The following is a 25396-nucleotide window of genomic DNA, read 5'->3' as shown; positions in this document are numbered from 1 at the left end:
AGCCTGAGCTGCCGGGAACTATGCTGCTTTAGGAAACTGCTGCTGTAACATTGAGTTAGCACCTACTCTCACCAACTAATTCACTGTGATGTTAAACCAATCATTTTCCTCTCATTATAATGTTATCCTCCCTATACTAAAATAGTATAATTACAACTTAATTATCGTTGGGTCTTTAAGTATTACAATTAAGTTAAAATGCATCATTCTTTTAATTCAGATTATCTAGTTTAAAGACACATAGCATCTACTTATCCATCTAGCTATAATTTATTGACAAAGCTGCACAAACTTCTGTGTATAAAATGTCTTTAAAATGTAATAAAATGCCTTTAAAATGAATATTGTCAAATGGAATTTTTTTTAAAGATTTACTTTTTTTATTTTATTGGAAAGTCAGATATACAGAGAGAGGCAGTCACGACAGCCAGAGCTGAGCTGTCTAGAAGCCAGGTGCAGGGCCCCAAGAACTGGGGCCGTCCTCAACTGCTGACCCAGGTCACAAGCAGAGAGCTGGATGGGAAGTGGGGCCACTGGGATTAGAACTGTTGCCCGTATGAGATCCTGGCACTTTCAAGGTAAGGACTTTAGCTGCTAGGCTACCAGGCTGGGCCCTGTCAAATAGAATTTTAAGCAGTGTCATTGAGAGCAAATATATATGGCTTAGGATTCTCTGTCCATCAGGTTTCCAAAATCACCAAGGGGTGAGGTGACTGTGTTCTTCAGCATGAACCAATGGATACAGTCTGATCAAGCATGCCTATTCATTATAAAGTAAGCACAAACTTATATAATCTAAGAAAGGGTTAAGGAAAAGCAGGTAGAGTCTCCCAACAATTCTCCCACCCAACAAAGACAGTGTAATTGACTAGAAAGCATGTCTTTCTCTCAAGACTCTCCACTCATGTAGCAGGTCACATAAAACATGTATGGCTGGCAGGAATACCACAGGTCAAGTTCACCAGGTCTGGTTGTAGCTCAGCTCAAAGTAACACACAGCACATGTAGCTAGCAGGCTACATGGGGCTGCACCAACTTCTAGGAGTTGCTTATCCAAGTCCCAGCATAGCTTGTACAAGGACAGAGGAGAGAGACTGGGATGCAGCCCACTGCTCTCACCTGTATGACTAGTGAACAGGCCAGGTTGAGGTCTCGGTTAACTGAGATCATTCTCATAGGGTTCCATGGCATGCCGTGTGCCTGTGATCTCCCACACAGGGCAAGCAGAAAGAGATCCAGGAGCAATCTTTCAAATACATGTATTAATAATAGTGCAATTTAAGCAATAACATTAACATATATTTATTAAATAAAATATTCCCTACCCTCTCTTTCCTGCTACCTTTTTCACTCCAGGTATTATTATTTTACTTAGAATTGTTGAGCATTTCCATTTCATTATTCTTAGAGACAATGCATGGTATTGATATATGACATTAGTAAAAACCAAAAAAGGTTATGATCATAATTTTAAAGCAACTTTAAAATGCAATACTTGCCAACGTATTTAAATTTTTCTTTCCTCCTGTGACAGTGTTACTTAGATTTTTAACAAACTCTAAGAATTTATTCAGAAATATATGTACAAATTTATGTCTCAATCTCAAATTAGTCACACTGTATACTATTCATTAAATCAATGTGACTATGTTATAACAAATGTGCAGGGAAAATTCATATTATGTTGAGAAGCATATTAGGCTCATTTAATGATTCTATATGATACGAAGTATAATTATAGCCACACTTTCATTAATTAGGTTTTTCTTGGGAAATTAGAACCATCATGATTATTATTCCTGAGAATATGAAAATGCCATAAATACACAGAGCTAACTTGAATTTATATATAGAAATCAAAGGTTCTCCTTCCAATAAGAATCTATTTCAGTACCTAGCATGCAAATGAAAGTAAACAAGACAGTATTAATGTAACTATTCACTAGACTGTATGTTGTGCTTTGTAACTTTGCCCAGAGTCATGCACAGTCGCCCATGCCAATATTTAGGTAGCAGTTAACAGAAGGAATTCAGAAAGTACTAGAGTCATTATGGCTGTTTTCTACAAACAAAAATGAAGTGTGAATTTATAAGGAATTATGTCTCCCAAAAGGAAAGCAAAAGTGTAAATATTACAAATTGGTAGAACATATAGAATATAATTATTCCAAGGAATATGCTGGGTTAAAACTGGAAATTGTACTGAAGGAAACAGGTAACACTAATATTTTTATGTTGCTCTGGATTTAATGTATGATGTGCTAAAGAATTTAACTTAGAGAAAATCAAAGTATCTAATAGTATTTATCCAAGAAAAATATATGATACACAATAAAGGAATAACATTTTTTCTAATATTCTGAAACTCTTAAAAATATAAAAGATCTCTGAAATGAAACATTTTTCATCTTCCAGATGTGCTGAATTTAAGAATGTATGTTTGATATGTAATGCATATAGGAATAATCAGATTTCATAACTAAGTAATAATGTAGAACTTTAATATAATGCATGCAAAAAATTAACAGTAAGTAAAAGCTGGCCCAGTGTGGTGGCCTAGCAGCTGAAGTCCTCACCTTGAACACGCCAGGATCGCATATGGGTTCTAATCCCGGAAGCCCCGCTTCCCTTCTAGCTCCCTTGTTATGGCCTGAGAAAGCAGTCCAGGATGGACCAAAGTCTTGGGACTCTGCAACTGTGTGGGAGACCTGGAGGAAGCTCCAAGCTTCAGATCAGCTCAGATCTGGCCATTGAAGTTACTTAGGGAGTGACTCATTAGACAGATCTTCTTCTCTGTCTCTCCTCCTCTCTCTCTATATCTGACTTTGCAATAAAAGTAAATAAATCTTTAAAAAAGCAGACAAAAGCATTCAATGAAAGTTTCTAGATGTTTAGTAAACAATAGAACAAATGTTCATAAAGGGCGGGAAAACTTTTTTTTTTTTTTAAGATTTATTTATTTTATTACAGCCAGATATACACAAGGGGGAGAGACAGAGAGGAAGATCTTCCGTCCGATGATGCACTCCCCAAATGAGCCGCAACGGGCCTATGCGCGCCGATCCAAAGCTGGGAACCTGGAACCTCTTCCGGGTCTCCCACGCGGGTGCAGGGTCCCAATGCATTGGACCGTCCTCAACTGCTTTCCCAGGCCACAAGCAGGGAGCTGGATGGGAAGTGGAGCTGCCGGGATTAGAACCGGCGCCCATATGGGATCCCGGGGCTTTCAAGGCGAGGACTTTAGCCGCTAGGCCACGCCGCCGGGCCCGGGAAAACTTTCTTAAGACATTAATTATAAGTTATTTCTGGTTACATTAATTAAAAATTGAATGTGTATTTACAAGGACAAGTAAAATCTCACTTTCATTTTAAAGTTTGCTGTAGTGGAAAACATTCTTTATTTACAAAAATAGTAGTAAATATTACACTGAATATAGCAGTGTATCATTTCTAAAATCCAATGTAGGTATTTATCACATATATATGCAGAAATGAAAGCAATTGGCCTTCATTTCAAATTTTCTTGTGATCAAACCACTTTAATTTACAATTTTAATGTGCAATATGAAGTCCGTAATTGCTTGGAACTCTCAGCAGGCTCCTATGAGGAACTGAGCCCACACATTCAGTCTTCATCATCAGGAAGGATCCCTAATTCTTCATCTGTCCACTGGGAAGTGTCTGGATATGGAAAGTGACCCAGCACAGCATCGGAGTCATGCCAAAAACGCCGGAGAATCCAGAACCACATGGTTGCGCTGAAGAGTTCCGCCCTGATTACCTAAGCTTTGGTCAGCTGGGGAAACTGTACCAGGGCTCAATATGCGAGAGCAAGAAAAGGGGACCAAGCTGCATCGGTTTTCAGAGAAGACATGCAAGGAAGGGATAAAATGTCTCCTGACAGGACAGAAAGTGATTTCCAGAGCGTCTGAGAGGGAGCATGGTTCCATTGGAGAGTTTCTGATTTTTGGAATCACTTTTCTTTATGTGTTGGTTCATTCAACAGAAATGGCTTTTACTGTAGGGCCTTATCTAAGAATAGATTGCTGTAACATTCTATGTAAAAAAAAAAAAAAACCCACAAAAAAACATAAAATAAGGTGAAGCAACAAAAACTAAAACTAAATTATAAACTATGACAAAGTAGTGAACAAGGCTACTATGTTTCATATTTAGAAACAAAATAAGTAGAACAAATGCATTAAAGGTTATATTAATAATATTCATATTTTTAATCAGAGACTTATTTTAGATTCTCATTTAAAAATATTTTTATTTTATTTTATGATACAGTTCCAAAGTCTCCGGGGTTGCCAGTGCCTCTTCCCAAGGTCCGTCCCCCTGCTCATTAATTGCCCCTTTAGTTTTACAATGGATGTCCTTCACGAACAGTCCTAAGTCCATCATGCTGTTATTGAAGTATTTCCTGACAACATAGGCATGGCTAATGTCAGGGAGTCGGTCATCATTCTGTTAGGATAGTTTCAGTTCTTTCACTGGGAGTCCATTTGCATGTATAGAAACACACAGAACTTTGTCTCCATATCTGAACATATCATTTTAGATTCTGAACTTTATTCAAGTTATTACTTTCTCTACATAAAATATGAAAATGTAAAATTTTATCATATATTAATGTTCAAATGATTCTGGAACATATTATCTTAGCATGATAATCAAACTCATGTCTATAGTTTCCATGGCATTATTTCATGCATTTAGTAGAATGGACAAAATGATTTAATGGAATTGAAGTAGATGGATGTCTACGGCCATACCACCCTGAACGCGCCCGATCTCTTCTGAAATAGATGGAAAGGTCTCTTTAGCAAAATGACTTTGAAATTGGTTTATTGTAACTGATATACTTGAAAGTAAAAACTAAGTAGTCTGATGAATCACTGAAGGTATCAATTGAGAAAATGAATTTTTGCATACACAGGAACTACTTATTGTTGCTATATGAGTTATTTTCAATTTTTTATTCTTACCTATTGGATAGGCAGAGAGACAGAAACGCAGATATATCGGGTTCTATTAGCTGGTAGTTCAACCTCAAATGCCTACAAAAGCTGGAACTGAAACAAGCCAAAGTTCGGAGCTAAGAACTCAATTTGATTGTCTCAGACAGATGTTAAAGATCTAGTCACTTGAATAATTTATACTGACTACTCTCCCAACTCCAGATGGACATTGGTTGGAATCATAAATATGGAAATCAGGAATCTCAAGTGGTTCTTAACTGCCATACCAAGTGCTTTCCTTGAGTAGGAGCTGTTTGAATCTTTCCAAAATCAGTCATGCACTATGATACTTAATGTCTGTGTGGAGCCGAAAATCAAAATTGTAATACATTCATATATGCATTTAAAATGTCTATTTTAATATTTACAATATCAATTTTATCAAACTTTGTATGTGCACCCATCAAACACCACTGAGACAATCAAAAAGTAAAACTATGATCTAAAGTTTTCCAAACAATGTATATGATTTAAGAACATAAATCCATATAATATGTGTTATAATAATAATGGAATGATATCTTAATTCTTTATAAATTTTATGATTTGAAAATCATTTGTGCAGTTTGGAAGCTTTTTTGATATAAATACTGTATTTTTTATTGACGTAATGCTTCTTCTTGGATTATAGAATATTTTATTGTGAGATTTTGCCCTAGTCACCTCAGTTTGAGGGAATATTGAGAGATATGGAATGAAAATACTGCTTTTCAGAAAATTTTCATTTGAGTTTTGTAGGCTCCAGGAGAGTTCTGCCCATTTCAGAATACTTTAACTAACTTCTAAATTTGTATCACTCAAGCTGTCTTACTTATATAAAATAAAATACTCTTCCAGTATGAGCACAAGCTTAAGATTTCAAATTCCCAAGATAGGTACTTATTTATTTATTTATTTATTTATTTATTTATTTATTTATTTATTTATTAATTATAATTATACCTAGAGGTGACACACAGAGAAAATTTTCCTCAATTGACTTTGTTCCCAGGCCTAGTTTGGTTGCTTAATTTTTTTCCTTTTAAAATTAAGTGCGATATTGCTTTGTGTGATTCAGCTATAGTCCTGTGTGTAAAATATACCTTGCTTTCTTTGGACAAGTTCAGACTCTATTCTACTGCCATTCAGTATAGAAATGTTAATTCCTAGGACTCTGTTCCTTGGTGTATTCTGAGAAAATCCCAGAATATAACTTCACCTGCAAACCACTATAATGTTACTGTATTTTCATTTTTATCATCTTCTCTGCTGTTTTTTATTATTCTATTCCAAGTTCAATAACATTAATTTTAATTTGTTTGTAATGTGTTTTCATTTCTATGATTAAAAGTGAAAAATCTTCGCAAGACATCTTGTCTTCCAAAATATTAAAAAAAATTTTTTTCCTTTGCTAGTCTTAATTAGGAATCTTTCAATTTGGTAACCACAACATAACAATGTATTCTTCAGTTATACTCGTTATATGCTTTAACCCATTCATTTACTTTTTTTGATTCTATTTTTAATTTCTTAGCTTAGTGGTTGCCTTCCATTAATTATAGCTTTTTTAAAATTTTATAACTTTAGTATTCTCCCAAGTGATTCTAAGTTAACTATATCAATGTCAAAGTGTATTGGTCTTTACTATTTTGTTTTCATTGTTAGTTTACCCATTGTGGTCTTTAGTGCCCCATTCCTTTTTTTATTACTATGTTTGCCCATTTCCATAGTGTTGCTTTTCCACAGATACTTGATTTGGATTTGTATCTTTTTAATTTAAACGTTCTACTGTACAGACTGTTTACATTATTACAATGTAAAACCATTAAAGATTTAGGGAGGATGGAGGAGGCTGTTCATTGATATTAGCAGTGGGTGTGGTGAAGATCACCTCTGAATTTCCTGATTTCCTCCAGAGGAAACAGGATGATGCAGAAGGAAGCTGCTTCTCTTGTCTTTCCGAATCTGTTTGTATTCAGGGAGTCATCCTGTTTATTGGATCCTCTCTGCCTTATAGAATACATTGTCGTCGTGTATGTTCTACCCATCAGTGAATCAAACCCTACCCAACAACAAGGAGAACTGTCTGCTCTTCTAGATAATGTTTTATCATTTCTGAAACTTTTGAAGAGTTTCCTTTTCTGACCTAATGCACAGATTTTTTGAAGGCAATAATTTTTTTTTAAATACCTATTTTACTTTTGGAGTCTTTATTGCTTTCAATTTTACTCTCCTCTTATTTGAGACTGAGTAATGATTTAGGTATTACTGTGTGCAAGTTGTCCATAGTGGTAGTGAAGAAAGGTGCATTGTGTGTCTATATTGATACATAGACTAACATTGCAAGGTCTAGTCTACTAACAGGTGAGGGTGTATCATAACTGGCTTTTTATAATGTCTTGCCCACACTCACATACGAAGATTTTAACACCCAATGTGTTATTATGTCAACCATCACATTCACAATCATTTGATGACCTGTCTGTCCTCACATTATTTGCTACTGCCTTACTTGAGAATGTTACTTCTAGATTACTTGAATACGAGATGCAAAAAGGAGAAGTCAGGAGCATACTTTAGCTTGACTCACAGACATGTTCTTTTTGATACTGTTGTGTTATTGACATCAAGGAAGCCTGTGCCTATCTCCTTCACATTCGCTTCTCAGATTACCACATTAAAAGTTGACGGATGGATAATGAGATAGACAAACAGACATATTTGGGAAGAATCAAAAAGTGCATTATTTCCAAAATCAGACATAAAGAAAGGATTGGAAACATTCCTTACAGTCCTTGACTTGGTGCTAATGGTTCCAAACAGAGCTAAAAAAATTACATATATGTAACAACCTATATGTTTACTTTCATTACTTTGACTTAGCTTCTTCATCTATAATGGTAAGAAATTATAATGAGATTTTTACAAGTTGTTTTGCTTTTTAAAAATTCCACGATCCCTTGACCAATAGAGATTAAACAATAGCCAAATACAGAGAAATGCTCAGGATTATTTTTTAAAAAACAATGTTTAGGCCAAGATTAAGAGAAATAAAGTGATATTTTTTAATAAACTTTTCCAACTCTCCTTTTTATTACCATCCAAATAGCATACTTTCTATTCTACTGTCCCATTGCACTAGTGTAAAAATTTCGATAGCCTGGAACAAAATTACTTATTTTATCTTTTATTGAATAGCTTCATTTACATTTTCTAAAATAGACCCAAAGTAATATGCCAATGAGTATATTTCATATTATAACATAATAACTTTTCAGGCATTTTAGAAAATTGGTAGTAATGGCACTTTATCTCCAGAGAACTGGAACAAAGCTTGTCACCATTTCGGTTGAGTCTAAAACAATTTCTAAAGGTCTTTTTAACAACAAATTTTTCAGAAGACTCTGCTTTTTATAGTATGTCATTTTCTCTATTTTATAAAATATTCATCATGCAAAAGCTGCATAAAAATAGCTTTATACAATATCAAGTTGCATGTTTTTTAAAGAAGGAACAGCTTTTTGGAAACTTAATTGATTTTAAGTGGGAACACCAGACCTAATTTTTAAAAAAATATGAATCATATAACATAATAAATCATGAAAAGAGCTATTGAGTTATAATGTCATGTAAATTCCCTCTGCTCTAATAAGGTATCTGCTTTGTGAAATCACACATTGGTGAATGGATGACCTAATGTTTGAATGTCCCAAAAGGGAGGGGGGTAGTTTCTGCAGCTTTCATCTGCTATCAATTATAATTCCATAGATCTGGCATTTCAGAATATGATGTAGTAGGTCATCACTTGGCAGGTGAATAAACTGTTCCCACTGTGCAAATTAGAGTGTTAGATGTAGGTCTTCTCTTTTAGTCAGCTGAGGCATCATTTAGTGCATTGAAGTGGTAGTTTATTTAATAGTCCCTCTGTGGTCTTCAGTGAAAAATTCTACTACATTTTGTAGAAGGTACTCTGTGATCAGAATAGTATAATGCTACTTGGATCATCCCATGTACTTCTACTGAGTGGGAATTTTTTTTTAGAAATTTTCATAGTTACTACTATGTATGAATTATGTAAATCTACATGGTGATTATTTTAAAAATCTTCATTATACACTTCATTAAGATAGCTAGTCGATACTAAATATTTATGTATTTAAAAATTTTCATAACTTCATGAAAAATGTGGATTAATATTGGGTTATCATGGCATGATCCAGATCAAAAAGTAATATTTCTCTATTTCATTGTAAGTAAGATACATGCTGTCCTCATTAAAATGTATTGGAACGAAGTAGGCATTATCAGTAGAAACAAAATTTCTAATTAATTATCATAAAATTGCCTTCTTGATAAAGTATCCAGTGGCTAATATTTTATGAAGAATGAGGAAGGCCATATTTGATTAATATGCAATACATTTACATTTCATGTTCACAATTTTCAAGGGTTTGTGTAAGTCATTTTAGAAGACCAACATTACATGAAATATCACTTAATAATTTTAAGTAATTAATAATATTAAATCTTACTTGATAAGAGTAGATAAGTAATGAATTCAGTGAATAAATCCTGTTTATAGCATACAGATAAGATTTCAAACCATAGCAGAAATAAAGGTAGATTGTCTCATTGTGAGAGAAAATGAGAGGGACTAGAATTCTGACATAGTGAGTAAGAGCCTCTGATGAAATGGCAGCATACCACATGAGTTCCAATTCATGTCTTGGCAGCTCCACCTCTGATCTAGCACCCTAGTAATGGCTTGAGAACAGCAGCAGAGGATGGCTTATGTTGACGCTGCATCCACATGGGAGATCTGGAACAAGCTCTTGGCTCCTGGATTCATTCTGGTGCCACCATGGAGCTTGACCAATATCTCAGGAGTGAACCAGCAGATGAGGAATCTCTCTGTCTTTAACTCTTTCTCTGTATCTGTGCCTTTCAAATAAATAAAGTAGATTTTTTTGAAAGACATTGAATGGGAGAAAAGGAGATGAGAAAGAGGGGAGACAGAGAGAGAGGACTGAAAGAGATCAAAAGGGAAACTCAAGTTACTTCCTATTCAAAAAAGTGCAAAGGAGTTTTGAAATAAATGTTAGAGGTCTATATATATATCACATAGTATAATGAACAACCTTAGCTCTGCTGGATATTGTTTTGTTTGTAATATTACTGGAATTTCATTTGCAAAAATGAGGTAATACCTAAATGCAACAGGGAATGAACATATTTCTATCACTAAAATTATCACTAAACATGATTGGTTTGGTTTTATCACAAGTCTGTGATACTATATTATTTTCTCTTTTAATCATGATAATGACACAGAATCCAGAGTGTGTGGAATACTAAACTGACTCAGGATTTATTGTACAAGTGAAATGACCAATGCAGAAAGTTACTCATTTTAGCATTGAGGAATTTGAGACCGTTCTTAACTGTAATTCATTTGAAGTTCTCCTTAGTTTTGTTTGTAGAACATTTCCCTGGGTCATAAACAGTAAGGTCTCAAATGTTGTCATACCACACAAACAAAAAGTCCACAAAAATATATTTTTAATTAAAAATGTTATTACATGTATATAAAGTAATATAATGAGCTATTGCTATTTGTCAATTCTTTAAACTTTCTTCATTTACAATATAAATGATTGAAGAGAGGTAGAAAAAGAAAAACAGACAGAGCTCATTCTGGTCGGTACTACTGTCTATCTAGCCAGGCTTGTCCCCATCCCTGGTTCTTCCTTTTTTTTTTTGGTCCTCTAAGTGTTATCTTTCATAGTATTCTCTTTTTTTTTCTTTTTATTTCATTTTATGACACAGTTTCATAGGCTCTAGGATTCCCCAACTCCGCCACGCCCTCCTCCCATGTTGTTTGATTCCTCCACTTTGTTGCAGTAGTGCAGTTCAAATCCAATCATGATTCCTTCATTGCGAGCATGTACCAAGCATAAAGTCCAGCATCTTATTGTCCAGGTAAATTCAACAGTTTCATTGGGAGACCATCCCTGGTCTGAAAGTAGAGCTGGCAGAATATCATCCCCTCCGATGAAAAGCCACAACATAACATCAACAACAATTTACAACATCATGAAGTTAATTGACATGGCATTGAGCGACCAATATCCAGCCCTGGTTGTTATGCACACTAGTGGGAGCTGCAGTCCCGACATTGCCCACTCCCAGCCCCGGATCTTGCACTCTTCAGGGGGTTTTGCAGCCTAGCCTGACAGGAGTTGCTCCCAGCCTGATAATGTTGTGGCAAAGCCCAACCAGCCTGTACTTACTCTGGCTCATGTATGTCCAAAAGATATGGTCACTTAGGCCAGCATGACTCTCCCCTAACCAAGCCAACAGGTTTTGTGGCCCTTTCTGGCCTGGTCTGTCCCAAGTCCCAGCTCTTACACTCACCAGTAGGAGCAGTGGCCCAGAAGCCCCTGCAGCCATTCCCCCTTCCAGGCTTGCCCAACTTCTTTCTGGCACTAATGTGAACTGGCTGGTGTTGTGGCCCAACCTGGCATATGCCACACTCCATCCTAGTTCTCACATCTGCCAATGGGTTCTATAAACTGGTCCAGCCTGCCTGCCCCCAGATATAACCCACATGTATGCTAGTTGGTACTATAACCTTTTCCAGGTTTGGGTTGCTCCAGCCTTGGTTCTTGTGCTTTCCAAGCTCCTTTATCAGGTCACCTTTAGTCGCACACCACTGGATTCTTGACACAGCCTGTCAAGGCCCACCTCCTGTCCTGGTAGGTACAGTGGTCTTGCCCGTCCAGTCCACAACCATTCCAGCTCTTACTGTTATGTGCTACATTCCAGCTCTGCCTGGCCCATCACAAGACCCAGATCTCAAATAGTTTCGTGGTTACTGAGATCTAGTGCATTCTACCATATACATATTATAGCTTTCATGACTGGTAGTGGATGCTGTAGGATAGTCCAGTCTGGCACACCCTAAACCTAGTCCACACTCATTCTGAGGAATGTTGCATCCATGTCTAGCTCAGTTTGTTGCCCCCATTCTGGCTCTAGTGCTCACCAGTAGGGTACATGGCCCTGCCGTGACATCTCCCTAGTTCTCTGACCAGGTGCACTTCTAGCCACAGTGCTAATGGTTGTCCTGACCCAGCCCAGCAAAGCCCATCCTCTGTCTTGGCCTTTGCCATCAGATATTGCAGCCTGGCCTGGCCTGGCCCATTTCCAGTCCCAACTCTGGCTGGTGGATACTGTAGCCTAGCCCTGTCTGCTCTGTGCTCAGTCCCAGTTCTCATGCAAACAGGCCAGTACAAAGGCCTGGCCCAGCATGGGCTGCAGCCATCCTGGCTCCAATGAATACCAGTGTGTTACTAGTGGCCTGGCCTTACCCAATCTGCCCTCCCCAACCCTTTCTGGTGCACAAACATCCTAACAATTAGCTCAGCCTGGCTTGTTCTAGCTCACACCCAGCTTCAACTCTCGTTCTCTCCAGGGGAAGCTGCAGCCCAGTAAGAGAGTTTCCCAAGTTGTACCAACAGGCCGTCTCCTAAAACAAAACTCACGCATGTCAGTGGATGTTAGGGCCGCTCCCAGTATAATCTACTCCCCGGTCATGCCTTTGTGAGTGCTGGTATATGCTGCATTCTGGCCTGTCCTCCATACCCAATTCTTGGTTGTGCCTGTAGTTGCTGTAGCTTGGGCCAATACAATCTACTGTGAGCCCCAGTACCCATTAGTGTTGGTGAGTTCTGTGGTCATACCTAATACAACTTTCACCTTGAAAACCAGCAAATATTGCAGTCGTACAAGGAGAAGCACATGCAGTCCCTACAGAATTTGCCTCCAGCCTTTGTTCTTTTGCAAGCTGGTTAGTGTCATGACCCAGCCTAACCTTGCTGACTTTTGTATATGCCTATGGGCTGTTTTTGATGCCAACTAGCTCAGCCCCAGTCTGTCACAATGACAGGTGTCCTGGTCTGACTCAGACATGTCCTCCAGCTCCCCCATTTGGAGCTACCAAGTCTTAGCACCCTTGGCTACCTACAGTTGTAGTAGCCCAGTTTACAGAAGTCCTCAAGAAGTCATTCTTTGTCTGCAATGCACTTCCTTAGTGGTCCCCTACCCACACATCCCCAAAACTTCCTCCCACGACAATTTACAACCACCATGTCCATGGCCAAGGCAACCTCAGTCTCTGGGCCTAGGTGCTTCAACCTTGTGCTGCAGATGCACTTTAATCAAACTTTGGCTTATATCTGTATCCAATAATGATTAAGAGTAATATATTACAAGTTATAATGATCTGGGGTTAGGTTAAAATTTAATGAAAATGAGTAAAATGACGATATTATTGTTTGACTAATGCTTTTGGCTTTTACCTATAATCACACTGAACTAGGTTTAATTTACTTTTCTTCCTTAAATAAAAAAGGAATTAGAAAAAAGAAGACAAAGAATGATATCACAGTATCTAACTCTAATGTATTGGAACAGAGCTATTTTAAGAAATGTAGACCCAGAGAGTCAACACAAAATTGACTAAGAACTAATATGTGGACATACCAACAAAGCTTTAAGATGTACTATACGCAATGACACAATGGCTTTACTGGCTCATTCTTTCTCTGTAGGTGCCAGTATCCCATACAGGTGGAGGCTTGTGTCCCTGCTTCTCCATTTGTGATTCAGTCACTTGCTTATGGCTTGGGAAAGCAGCAAAGGAGGGTCCAAGTTTTGGGGATCCTAAAACCATGTGGGAGACCAAGGAGAAGTTCCCTGAATTTGGATTGTTTGAGCACCCAGCCACTCTGGCCATTTGGGGCATTTACTAGAGTTGTACCATCTTTCTGTCATGACTTCTCTCTATAAATTTGACTTTCAAATGCATTAAAATAAATCCTTTTAAAAATAGGCTTACTATAAACTTAGAATAATCAATGCAGTAAGGCAAGCAATAGATAATAGAGTGCTGACTGAAAAGAATGGATAGTCCTGGCACAGACACAGGTAAGGATAGCAAGCTGATCACTAATAAATTGCAAAACCAACATAAAGAGAAGTCAGTCCACAAATGAGGTTGGAAAACACAAGCTTTCAACATGCAAAAAATCCTTAGTCTTTGCACTATTTAAAAAACTAATTCAAAATAGCTGAAATAGCAAAGCAAAACTGTAAAAAAAAATCATAGGAGAAACTATACATGACAACTCCAATATCATGATCCTTGACAGAAAGTATTGATGGAGTGGCCTTATAAAACCTACTGTCTCATAAAAGAGAAAGAGAGAGAGAGAGAGGAGCAGACATGTATGCAGACATAAAAAGGAAGGGACAATCCTAACATTCTTAGAAAATTATCTAGGAACTTCAGGGAATCTTTCTCTTTGCTTTAGTATGACATTAACATGAAAATCGTGTTATAGTAATCACAATGCATTGGCTATGACCCTGAAAACTTGGTGAATTAATAAATCATCTCAACTTCCAAAAACTTTGCTACTACAGAAAAGCCAAAACAAAATTGTTACTCAAAAAACATCAAGAACTCATAAAATCCAACAATAAGACAATGAACAATGCAGTTAAATAAAAGGCAAATGACATGATGGACATCTCATAAAAAATAGTTACATATGGAAAGTAATCAGCAGAAAACATATACAATAGGATGTATCATTAGAAAATTACAAAATGTTAAGCAGATATTATTATACACTTACCAGAATTCTCAAATTCTGTAATCCTGACATTATGAAGTGCTGACAACAGTGTGAACTCCAAGAATACTCTTCTGTTGCTGGTGAAAATATAAATTGTTTGTCTAATTGGGAAGATTTTTTTTTCAGTTTCTTATAAAGCTACTCATATCCTTACCACAAAATTTTATAGTTTTGGTTATTAGTGTTTACACACACAACGCTTTTATTTCCTGTAGGCATTCAACAATGGAATAGTATTCCATATAAAAAAAATAAAGAGATATCAAACTGTGGAAGGACATGAAGAACAGTTAAGTTTATATTACCACATGGAAGAACCTACTCTAAAAGCCATCTTTCTGTATGATCCCAGTTGTGGATATTCTAGACCACACCATGCCCTACCTTTCCAAATGGAAGCTATACAATGATCAAATTGTTACCAAAGAAAGGACAGTGAGAAAATGAAGAGAATGAATATACAAGATTCCAGGACAGTGATGTTTCATATAGAAAACATTCTGATATATTATTGCTAAAATCCATAAAATATAAAGCACCAAAATTAATTAAAAAGTAAGCTACCTATTACATGTACTTCAGAAGAAAATAATATATATCTGTATATGCATACACATACTATAGATTCCTATAATAGCAGAATAAAAGGACTGAAAGGGGAAGCTCTTTCACTGGAAATTAGGGTGCTGCATGTGACATAAGCGTAGACTATACTTGAATGCGTCACTCTTGATTCCAGTGTTCTATTTTTGTGCACTGGGAAAGGCAGTGGGTCTTTGTATCTCTGTCTCTCTCCCTGTGTGTGCGTGTGTGTGTGTCATTTATACATAAACCCCAGAGATAGACAGATAGACTAAAAAAACTTTAAATTTGAAGTCACATTTGTGTCCATCGTCTTATTATAATTTGAATTCTATTTTTAAGAACCCATATGCAAATAGTGTTGTTTTAAGGAAAAAAAATCATGACTTAAAAAATTGGTATTTTTTCTTTGTTTCAAAAGCAAAGAGACAGACATTAAAATAAAAGAGAGAGAGAGAGAGAGAGAGAGAGAGAGAGAGAGAGAGAGAGAGAAAGATATACCATTTACTTGTTCATTCCCCAAATGTTCACATGAGCTGAACCTGAACCACACCAATGCCAGGAGAGAAATTCAGTTCAGGTTTTTTCATGTGGGTGGCAGTGACCCAAGTATCTGAGCCAATACCTCCTGTCTTCTGCAATGCGCAAACTTAAAATGAAGCACAGACTCAGATTCAGGCATTTGAGCAGAGACTCACACCCAGTATTCCTGGCAACACTTCAACTTCAGCCAAAAACTACCCTTTTATTTTTTTAAAGAAAGAACTCTGGGTAGATCTTTGTAAAACAAGTGTTCTGACATTTTATTACAGGAAATTGCAGTCTTAGCAAAAATAACATGTTGACTAAAAAGTAAAAATTTACTACATTTTTAAAACATTAAAAGCTAAGGGCCTAGTGCCATAGCCTAGTGGCTAAAGACCTCAACTAGAACTTACCAGGATCCTATATGGCAGCTGGCTCTAATCCTGGAAGCCCTGCTTCCCATCCAGCTCTCTTGTTATGGCCTGGGAATGCAGTCAAGGATGGCGTAAAGCCTTAGAACCCTGCACCCTGGTAGGAGACCCAGAAGAGGCTCCTGGCTTCTAGTTGCGGATCTGCTCAGCTTTGGCCATGGAGGCAGCTTGGGAAGTGAATCAGTGGGCAGAACATCTCTTCTCTCTCTGTCTCCTCCTCTCTGTGTATCTGATTTTCCAATAAAAATCTTTAAAAAGTTATATGTCAATTTGAGAAAAAAAGTCATTTTTCTTTATCCAAAAAAGACTTGTACCAAAAAATTTTTTTTAACTTTTCATTATTCTTGCCGCCCCTCTCTCGGTTCCCACAACAACTGTAAACTGATTTCACATGCTGTAAGCAGAAAATACATTTTGATATACAATTCCCACCTTTTGTTTGAATCCAGTATTTGTACAGTTGAGTATTCAGGCAGCAGCTGTCTCCCTTGATGTTTCCAGGTACTAAACACAAAAAGACGAGACACAGTTTTACATGATTACTGTATTCAAGAATTCATGTAATTTACATATGTCAAAAATATTGTATTTGAAAATCCCGGTGCTAGAACAAGTATTGTATTTTTATGCATTTGATTCTTTGATAGCTATGTAATTTCAAATACGTTCCAACTCAAGAAAGTGTAAGGAAGTGCTTTCACCTTTTCCATAGCCCCTCCCAAACACATTTTCTTCACTGAATGTGCAAAACTAGACTTTAAGTTTGCTATGTATGTAAGAATGAAAACTAGATGTTCATTGAAAATGCTGTTGTTGATGCTGACACTTTATTAAATGAAAATCCTCACAGTATCGCTGAAGCAGCAGCAACTGCAATGGCTTTTATTTGAGTGAGTTTTACCTTTTTGTTTAGAAATTGTCTAAAGTGGAGCAGACTCGCAGAGAAATACTTATTTCAGGGCTCAGGCAGATCAGTTTCCTAACAATCAAAAACTGTTATTCTGACAGAGGATTGCATACATTTCAGTGCTTTAAAATGAACACCAAGCGATGGCAGTAACAACAAGCTACTTGGACTTTAGGAAGAGAAATAACCAGATAATATTCTATTTTTTATGCCCTGTATTAGATTTTATTTAAAACATGTTAAAGCTCGTATTCAAAATGCTTTAGAAACACCATGCAGTATGTAGTCTGTTGAACCACTTGACCTTTTTAAAATTCTTCATCTTGGTTGGCCAATCATTTCTATCCTGGTAACAAGTTGTTGTAACTTTTTCACAGAAAGAGAAGAGAATGGTCAGCTGTTTCAAAATCTTTAGAATACTGAAAAGGTCAGTAAACTACAATGAAGGAACATAAAAATGAGAAAATTGAAATCTTATACCTTGTTTTAAGATGAAGATTTTGTAAGAATTCAAAATGTTACAACATAAAGTCAATTTTCAGGAATAGACTGGAACACAGTATGGTCTGATCCCATTGTCACTATCAATATTGGCTTGTGATCTCAACTTGTGATTATTATTATTATCATTATTATTTTTTAAAGATTTATTTTTATTACAAAGTCAGATATACAGAGGAGGAGAGACAGAGAGGAAGATCTTCCATCCAATGATTCACTCCCCAAGTGAGCCGCAACAGGCTGGTACGCGCCGATCCAAAGCCAGGAACCAGGAACCTCCTCTGGGTCTCCCACGCGGGTGCAGAGTCCCAATGCATTGGGCCGTCCTCAACTGCTTTCCCAGGCCACAAGCAGGGAGCTGGATGGGAAGTGGAGCTGCCGGGATTAGAACCGGCGCCCATATGGGATCCTGGGGCATGCAAGGCGAGGACATTAGCCGCTAGGCCACGCCGCCGGGCCCAGATTATTATTATTATTTTTTAATCAGAGATATATTCTGAGAATATAGAACAGAAAGGAAGAAGATTTTTTTTTAAGATTTATTTTATTTTTATTACAAAGTCAGATATACTGAGAGGAGGAGAGAGAGAGAGGAAGTGTAGCTGCCGGGATTAGAACCAGCGGCCATATGGGATCAAGGCAAGGACCTTAGCCACTAGGCCATGCTGCCGAGCCCCAGAAAGGAAGAAGATTTTATGATTTATAACCAGCAACAAATTTTTTCAAAGAGATATTTACTGTCTGGACAAATTAAGTTTTTTTTTTTTTTTTTTTTTTTAGAGGCCAGGGTTGCTGTTGGATACGTTACAATATAACACCCTCCTACAGCAGAAAATTCTCTGGCCCAAATTTAATATGAATATACTGTGGAATCTTGAACTAGAATGATATTTTATTTCCTTTAAATATTAGAAACTTTCATCATTAAATTTGTATAAACAAAACCCTTCACATAAAGCAAATAAAGAGTAAATAACAATTTCTGTTACTGCTGATTCTATATTAAAAATATAAAAGGAACATAATTAATTATGAGAATTCAGGTTTAACATACCATAGATAATGAATGGCCTCAGAAATCAGTAGTTGGAGAAACTACCGATTTTCTCCAAGCCTACCTAGTAAAATTTTTAGAAGTTCATGTTTTGAGTAAGAGAACACATATCTGATGGCATTAATGCATAATGGAGCTTCATTTGAAGATAAAATAGAAACAGCAAGGATGGGGTAAGAAACAACAAACATAAACAATTTAGTGTATTACAAGCTATTAAGTTTTACAACTCCCTATTCTAAGGTGCTCTTGTCACCGAATTGCACTTCATGAAAGCAAGGAGCAATCATTGTCTGTTGGCTTCAGTCTTCTGGGGGTTCTATGTCATTTGAAACAATAGTCAGGAAATTTGTTCTTTAAAATCTCAGTTATTTTTTAAGCTTAACAAGCTAAACAGTCTGTCATATCAACTCTACATTTATAATAAAGTAATTAAACACAATATCTCAGCAAGCTGAATTGTGCTACAAAACACATTATTTGAAAAATTCGTAGATGCTAGATTTGGTAGGAGGAGAGCCATCATTTTGGGGAACCTGATGTTAAAAATGGCCAGCTCTTTCTGTGATATACATTTGACTATTTCCCATTTTTCAGCTTCACCCAGAACACTTTTCGTAAACAAACACCACTGTGTCCTGTATTCAGAAACACGAAACAGTTACAATCTTTGGAACACATCAAATTGTTTGATGCATTGAAGGTTTCCACACACAGCTCCAACTTCGGAAATACATTCGAGGTGTTTGGCAAAAACTGAACACTGAAATGAAGCATGATCTAAAAAACCTTTGCCCAGCTCTCTATTTCTACACGTCCCTTTCTTGCCCTCTGCTACCTATGCCTCAGCACAGACTCTGCGCATTACCATTATCCAATTTTAAACATGCACATAAATACATTTATTTACACAGTCTCTCATGGTAGATATGAACAGGAAGTATAACAAGAACATAACACTTTTCTTGAACAACATAAACATCTAATAATTGTTTTTTTATACAAAGTAAACATTAGTAGAATTTAAATATAAAAGCAATTTTCTAGCAAGATAGGCTCTGTTGAGCTTTGCAATATGTAGCCTTTTATAAACCATGGCACACTGAAGCCATATACCAAAATTAGCACATGTAAGACATGGCATGTCACAATATAAGCAATTTTGCTTTAAGAAAATAGAGTGGAATGTTAAGTATAAATCATGAGGGCACAGTAAGCAAAAGAGTTTAGAAAGCTCCCATAAGAACCGGCAGTAAAACCAAACAGGCATAACTAGTTGGTGGCAGGCAAGGAAATTAACTATCCACGTGTGAAGTTCTGAAGCGTTCTAGGACTAGTAGCAGTAATCCTATATTTCCTATATATTTTCTCCCATTATTCGTAATTTCTCTCAAGTCAGTGTTTTCATGTTCTGTGTAATTATCCTTGAGGATGTCACAGAGATATTTAAATCTTTTCCTGTGTAGGAATGTACTCTTTCAGACATAACCTACCGTCATATTTTAGGGATTTTAAAATTCCATTTGGGTTGCCTTACTTCAGAATCAGATTCTCGTATCTGTGCTTTGTTTTTTGTGTTCAATACTGACAATCAAGACAATTGTAATAAAAATAAGCTGCTGTACAGATGCTTGATACCATCAGGCCCCAGGCTCCTGGCTTCAGACCGGCTAGGCTCTGGCTGTTGCGGCTACTTGGGGAGTAACTCAGTGGAGAGAAGATCTTCCTCACTTTCTCCTCCTCTTCTGCCTTTCTAATAAAAATAAATAAATCTTTTTTTTAAAGTGTATCCTTCAGTGGGAATGAGAAATCATTACACGATGTGCTCAGATTCAGTGCAACTACATTAAATGAACTTGTGTTAGATAAAAAATTCTATTTGAGAAACTTCCTAGCAGTCAAAATTGCTGGATTATGGAATTATCTGCAGGCCCCAGTCTCCCAAGGATTAACTCCACAGTTTAGCTTGTTTCTCAGAGGGTAACAGGATGAGCAATTTTGCCTGATACATCTAGCCACTGGGTTAAACGCAACTTCCTGCTTCCTATTTGTCAAGTTATCTGCCAAGGGATTGGATAAACACTGGGAGGAACTCAAGGGATTTAGGGTGGCCACTACTGGGAGGAACTCAAAGGATTTAGGGTGGCCACTTGAGGACTGGATAAACACTGGGAGGAGCTATGCAGAGTATAAAAGAAAGCCTGGAGTTGCAATAAAGATCAATCAATCTATCATCGATCCGCATTCTGTGTACTGTGTGTTGCCTTGTGTTGGCTCACTGCGTTGTGTTTTCATGTAACCCTAGTCCCTCCACTCAGCTCGGGGTACGTGGCGACGTGGGCGTTGCCAACAATTATCCCTCAAGGGAAGTGGTGAAAGTCACCTCCAAAGGGTTGAGATCAAGAAAGACAAAGCACTACTGAAGGTTATGTATTTGCTGATTCTGCAAAGCAATTGTTAATGTCCCTAGGGAAGTGTTCTGTCAAATATGTAAGAGTTCTGGGCCTGGCAGCGTGGCCTAGCGGCTAAAGTCCTGGCTTTGAACGTGCTGGGATCCCATATGAGCACCGGTTCTAATCCCGGCAGCTCTGCTTCCTATCCAGCTCCTTGTTTGTGGCCTGGGAAAGCAGTCGAGGATGGCCCAAAGCTTTGGGACCCTGCACCCGCGTAGGAGACCTGGAAGAGGTTCCGGGTTCCCGGCTTCGGTTCGGCACAGCACCGGCCGTTGCGGCTCACTTGGGGAGTGAATCATCAGACAGAAGATCTTCCTCTCTCTCCTCTCTGCATATCTGACTTTGTAATAAAAAGAAATAAATCTTTAAAAAAAATATGTAAGAGTTCTGAGACTCTCTTCAGTCGTTCTGTTTCTTTTTTCCTAAATTCCCATACAGAAACAACAAAAACATTATGCTTTTCATCCTATTTCTTTAATACTGCTGTCTTTACAATAATGGAATATAATACTAGAAACAAGACATTTACTTGTTCTGTAAACATGTCCTCTCTTTGTTCTATTTTGCATGGGAAAAGAATAGAATGGATACCATTACTTAGCGTTTGTGTTCTTGCTTTAATGGGTGGTGTAAAAAATATAACTTCTTCATTCATAATATAGTGATTAAAAGTGGTGTAATTGTTATCAGGTTTGTGTGAACTATAAAATATATAAAAATTATTTGGTAAAGGATAATTACATATCATAAGTAATACTATTTCTTTTAAAAAACATTTATATGTTTTCTTGTTGGAAAGGCAGATCTACAAAGAGAAAGATCTTCCATCTGCTGGTTTCCTCATACAGTGGCTACAATGGCTGAAACTAAGCCTATACAAAGCCAGGAGTCAGCAGCCTCTTCCAGATCTCCCACACAGGTGCAAGGATCCACAGCTTTGGGCTCTTCTCTATTCCTTGCCTATGCCACCATCAGGGAGCTGTATGGAAAGTAAAAGCAGTTCAGACATGAACTGGCACCTGTATGGGATCCTGTTGGCATGCAGGTTGAAGATTTCAGTCATTAGACTATTGTACCAGGTGCAGGTAATACCATTCCATCTTCTTTTTTTTTAGTGGATTATGAAATTTATTTATGATATGATAAACATTAGGAACATGGTGTTTTCGAAGCAAACAGTGAAATGATTTAAGATATGACTGTAATGAGCATATCAAGCTTTCTAAATGGTATTCAAAGTATTAGATGATTCCAGTGCTTTGACTATAGGTGACTGAATATTTTTTACTTTTTTTTTATTGTTGATTACATTGCATTATGTGACACAGTTTTATAGGCACTGGGATTCCCCCCACCCCTCCCCCAACCCCCCCATGGTGGATTCCTCCACCTTGTTGCATTACCACAGTTCAAATTCAGTTGAGATTCTTTCATTGCAAGCATTTACCAAGCGTAAAGTCCAGCATCTCATTGTCCAGATAAGTTCAATGATTTCTTGGGGAGACCATGTCTGGTCTGAAGGTAGAGCTAGCAGAGTATCATCCTGATCAATTAAAAGCCCCGACATTACATCAGTAACAATTTATAACGTTATGGAATTGGTTGACATGGTATTGAGTAACCAATATGTTACAAGAGGAAAAAAAAAGAATGCAAGTTCTGAACCACATCCTGTGATTTTTACATTGACATTTCACTTATTACTTTCTATACAACTGGGTGCTATACACCTTAAAATGGCTATAGATTACTATTCAACTGTCTCATGTCTACTTTGATGTCAGTATTCAGCAGTTCACAGCGTTGAAGCATGATTTTGCTGAACCTGGCTGTTTTTCGGGTTGTCTAACTCTGTAACTCCAACAAGACATATGTCAACAGTTTAGGTGAACAGTTTTAGGAGGGGTGTGCAGAGAAATCTTCAGTACCCCAGTGAGGAGTGACTAATAGTGTCCCACCCAGTGAGTTATAAGTGCATTCCCGCTGGCTGTTTCCTGTCTGATTCTAAGCTTTCCTTTTTGTTCTCTATCTATCTATTCTAGTTTGTTTGTTTGTTAATTTTTAGGAGTTTCTGGAGTGATCCTGATGGTCATTGCAAGAGAGGGTTGGAACCAGGCAAGGACCAGAGAAAGCTCCCTTCCCTAGTCCCCAAGTTTACTGTTCTTCTGTTTCTGCTCAGTGCTCCTGGTTGTCGTTCCGATGACCTCGGATCCTGCATGGCAGGATTTGGGTTTCTTCCATCCCATGTGGTAGCTCCAATTGGGGATGGGTGACCTCAGATTTCTTGGCCTCCGAAGGCACTCCATTTCCCCGTGATCTCCTTGGCAGTTGGGATATAGTCCTAGGTGCTCACACTGCTGGTCCTTGGTGAGGAACTGGGAGTCTTCAGGGTTGGGATACAAACCTCCTCCTGTCTGCCTGCTCCACTCTGGGGTCCCCCCCTGTTCTATGCATATGACCTCCTGTTAAGAGGTTGTTAGGATTGCTCCTGATTCCCCCCATATGCCTTTGTAGTGTTGCTATTGTCTAATAACATTCCATCTTCAAAGATGAGATTAGCATCTTATTCAAAGTTGATAATGTTTTAAGTCTCTTTTTCTTTACTGATGAAGAGTTGTACTGATATAATTATTCTTGCATATTAGCCATGGATGGAAAGAATATATTGGAGATCAAACCTAGTAAAGCTCAGCTAAAATATGACTTCAGTATCTGCAGTATAAGTTTCTTCAGACTCAGCTAGTTAACTGGATGTGTGGAAGTGTATTAGTGCGAGCACACAAATCATGTTCACAAATCACTAGGTGGCACAGAAATTTATTTTATAGGTTGTATAGTTTTTCAACTTGAAGATGAGAAACTTCAAATTTAGATGGAAAAGTCCTAAATTGCTTAAACATTTTTTGAATTTTACCTACTTGTGCCCCTTACACCTAGGGTGGCAGAGAATCTTCAACAGGGATAGGCAGTTTCTCAAACTGAGTGGGCAAAAAAATGGGGAAAAATGTCTAAGTTCATACACATTATTGAGTGCCTTATTTTGCAACGATAAGACTCTGCAAACCTATTTGGGGTAATTCTAAAGCGAGAGCCAAGCGCAGACCAACGGGAACTGTGATAACAACATCATTTGGCTAATGTGCTGTTTAAGTATACAAAATACTTTGCAAATGGTAAGGGGAAAATCACCAGCAGAATAGTTTCTAAAAGCATCTAAGTCTTCTAAAGCCATACTTATCTAAAATTGTAACAAAGAACAGCAGGATGTGTGTGACAATGAAGCCAGTACAAAATGAACGAAGTTTCAGCCAAATGTCAAAATATAACGAAGGAATTTCTGAGGTAAAAGAAAAAAATTGTACTGGGAAATGGGAATACAGTAGTTTTATAGAGATTTGGAACTTTAAATTATTCAGAACTGGTACAATCAAAACTAAAACACGTGCATGTGTACCATCTGCTAGCCTCAAAAGAGGAGTCTTTGGAGAATTAATTTCAGCTGCCAGAGTTTCAGGAAAGGAAACTGATCTCTAGTTTATCTGAATCATTACTTGAAAACAGGAACTCAAGAACAGCGAAGAGACTCGGGCCGTCTGGTTCTGTCTCCATGGAGAGATGTTCCTTAGAGATTTAGCAGCTACAGAAAAATTTAGGTAAAATTGAGGTGCAGCCTGCAAAGTCGAATTTAAGCTAAGGGAATCATTAAGTGTTTTTGTCCAAAACATATTTTAAGGAGAGTTATGAGCACTTGAGTAAAATAGAAATTCAAACTGCAGTGAATATGTTTTTTTTTTCCTGAAATACATAAAACATGTTTTCGTTAAGTCATGTCTGGTTATATCATGCTTTCAAGTATTTGCTTTTCTGCAGCTCTACTAAAAAGAAAGTTGAACCTGACATTTGCTAACCAAATTGGAAGTTTCTATTTGTAATGATCATTTTAAAATAGTATTAGTGCTTTCTGTTGTGATACTATTGGATATGACCACATATGTCGCCATTGATTTCAGATTAAACTAGTTAACAGTCACTGATTTGCTACAAGTAAAAAAAAATTAAAGAAGTTTAAATCATAATCCACAATTTTACTGGCTCTAAAATTTAAATTGCAAAGCAACATACATGTTTGAAAACATACACAATTAAAAATGAGGGGTGTTTGGTCTAGCAGTTACTGTGCCAGTTAAAATATTTGAGTCCCCTGTCAGAGTTGTTGGATTAGGTACATGCTTCCTGCTC

At 37.2% G+C, this 25396-nt stretch overlaps 1 long non-coding RNA gene across 1 annotated transcript in view; it reads right to left on the bottom strand.

Moving 5' to 3' along the window:
- Nucleotides 1-16747, bottom strand: part of LOC131479574 (uncharacterized) — a 135153-nt gene extending 118406 nt beyond the window's left edge. The window contains exon 1 of the long non-coding RNA XR_009244979.1: nt 16675-16747. This is a non-coding gene — a long non-coding RNA (uncharacterized LOC131479574). The remainder of the gene's footprint in view (nt 1-16674) is intronic.
- Nucleotides 16748-25396: the final 8649 nt, after the last annotated feature.

Source organism: Ochotona princeps, chromosome 2 (genome assembly GCF_030435755.1).
Source record: "Ochotona princeps isolate mOchPri1 chromosome 2, mOchPri1.hap1, whole genome shotgun sequence".
Classification (NCBI taxonomy): Eukaryota; Metazoa; Chordata; class Mammalia; order Lagomorpha; family Ochotonidae; genus Ochotona; species Ochotona princeps.
Note: the sequence above shows the minus strand (reverse complement) of the source record. Positions and strands in the feature narration are given on the sequence as shown.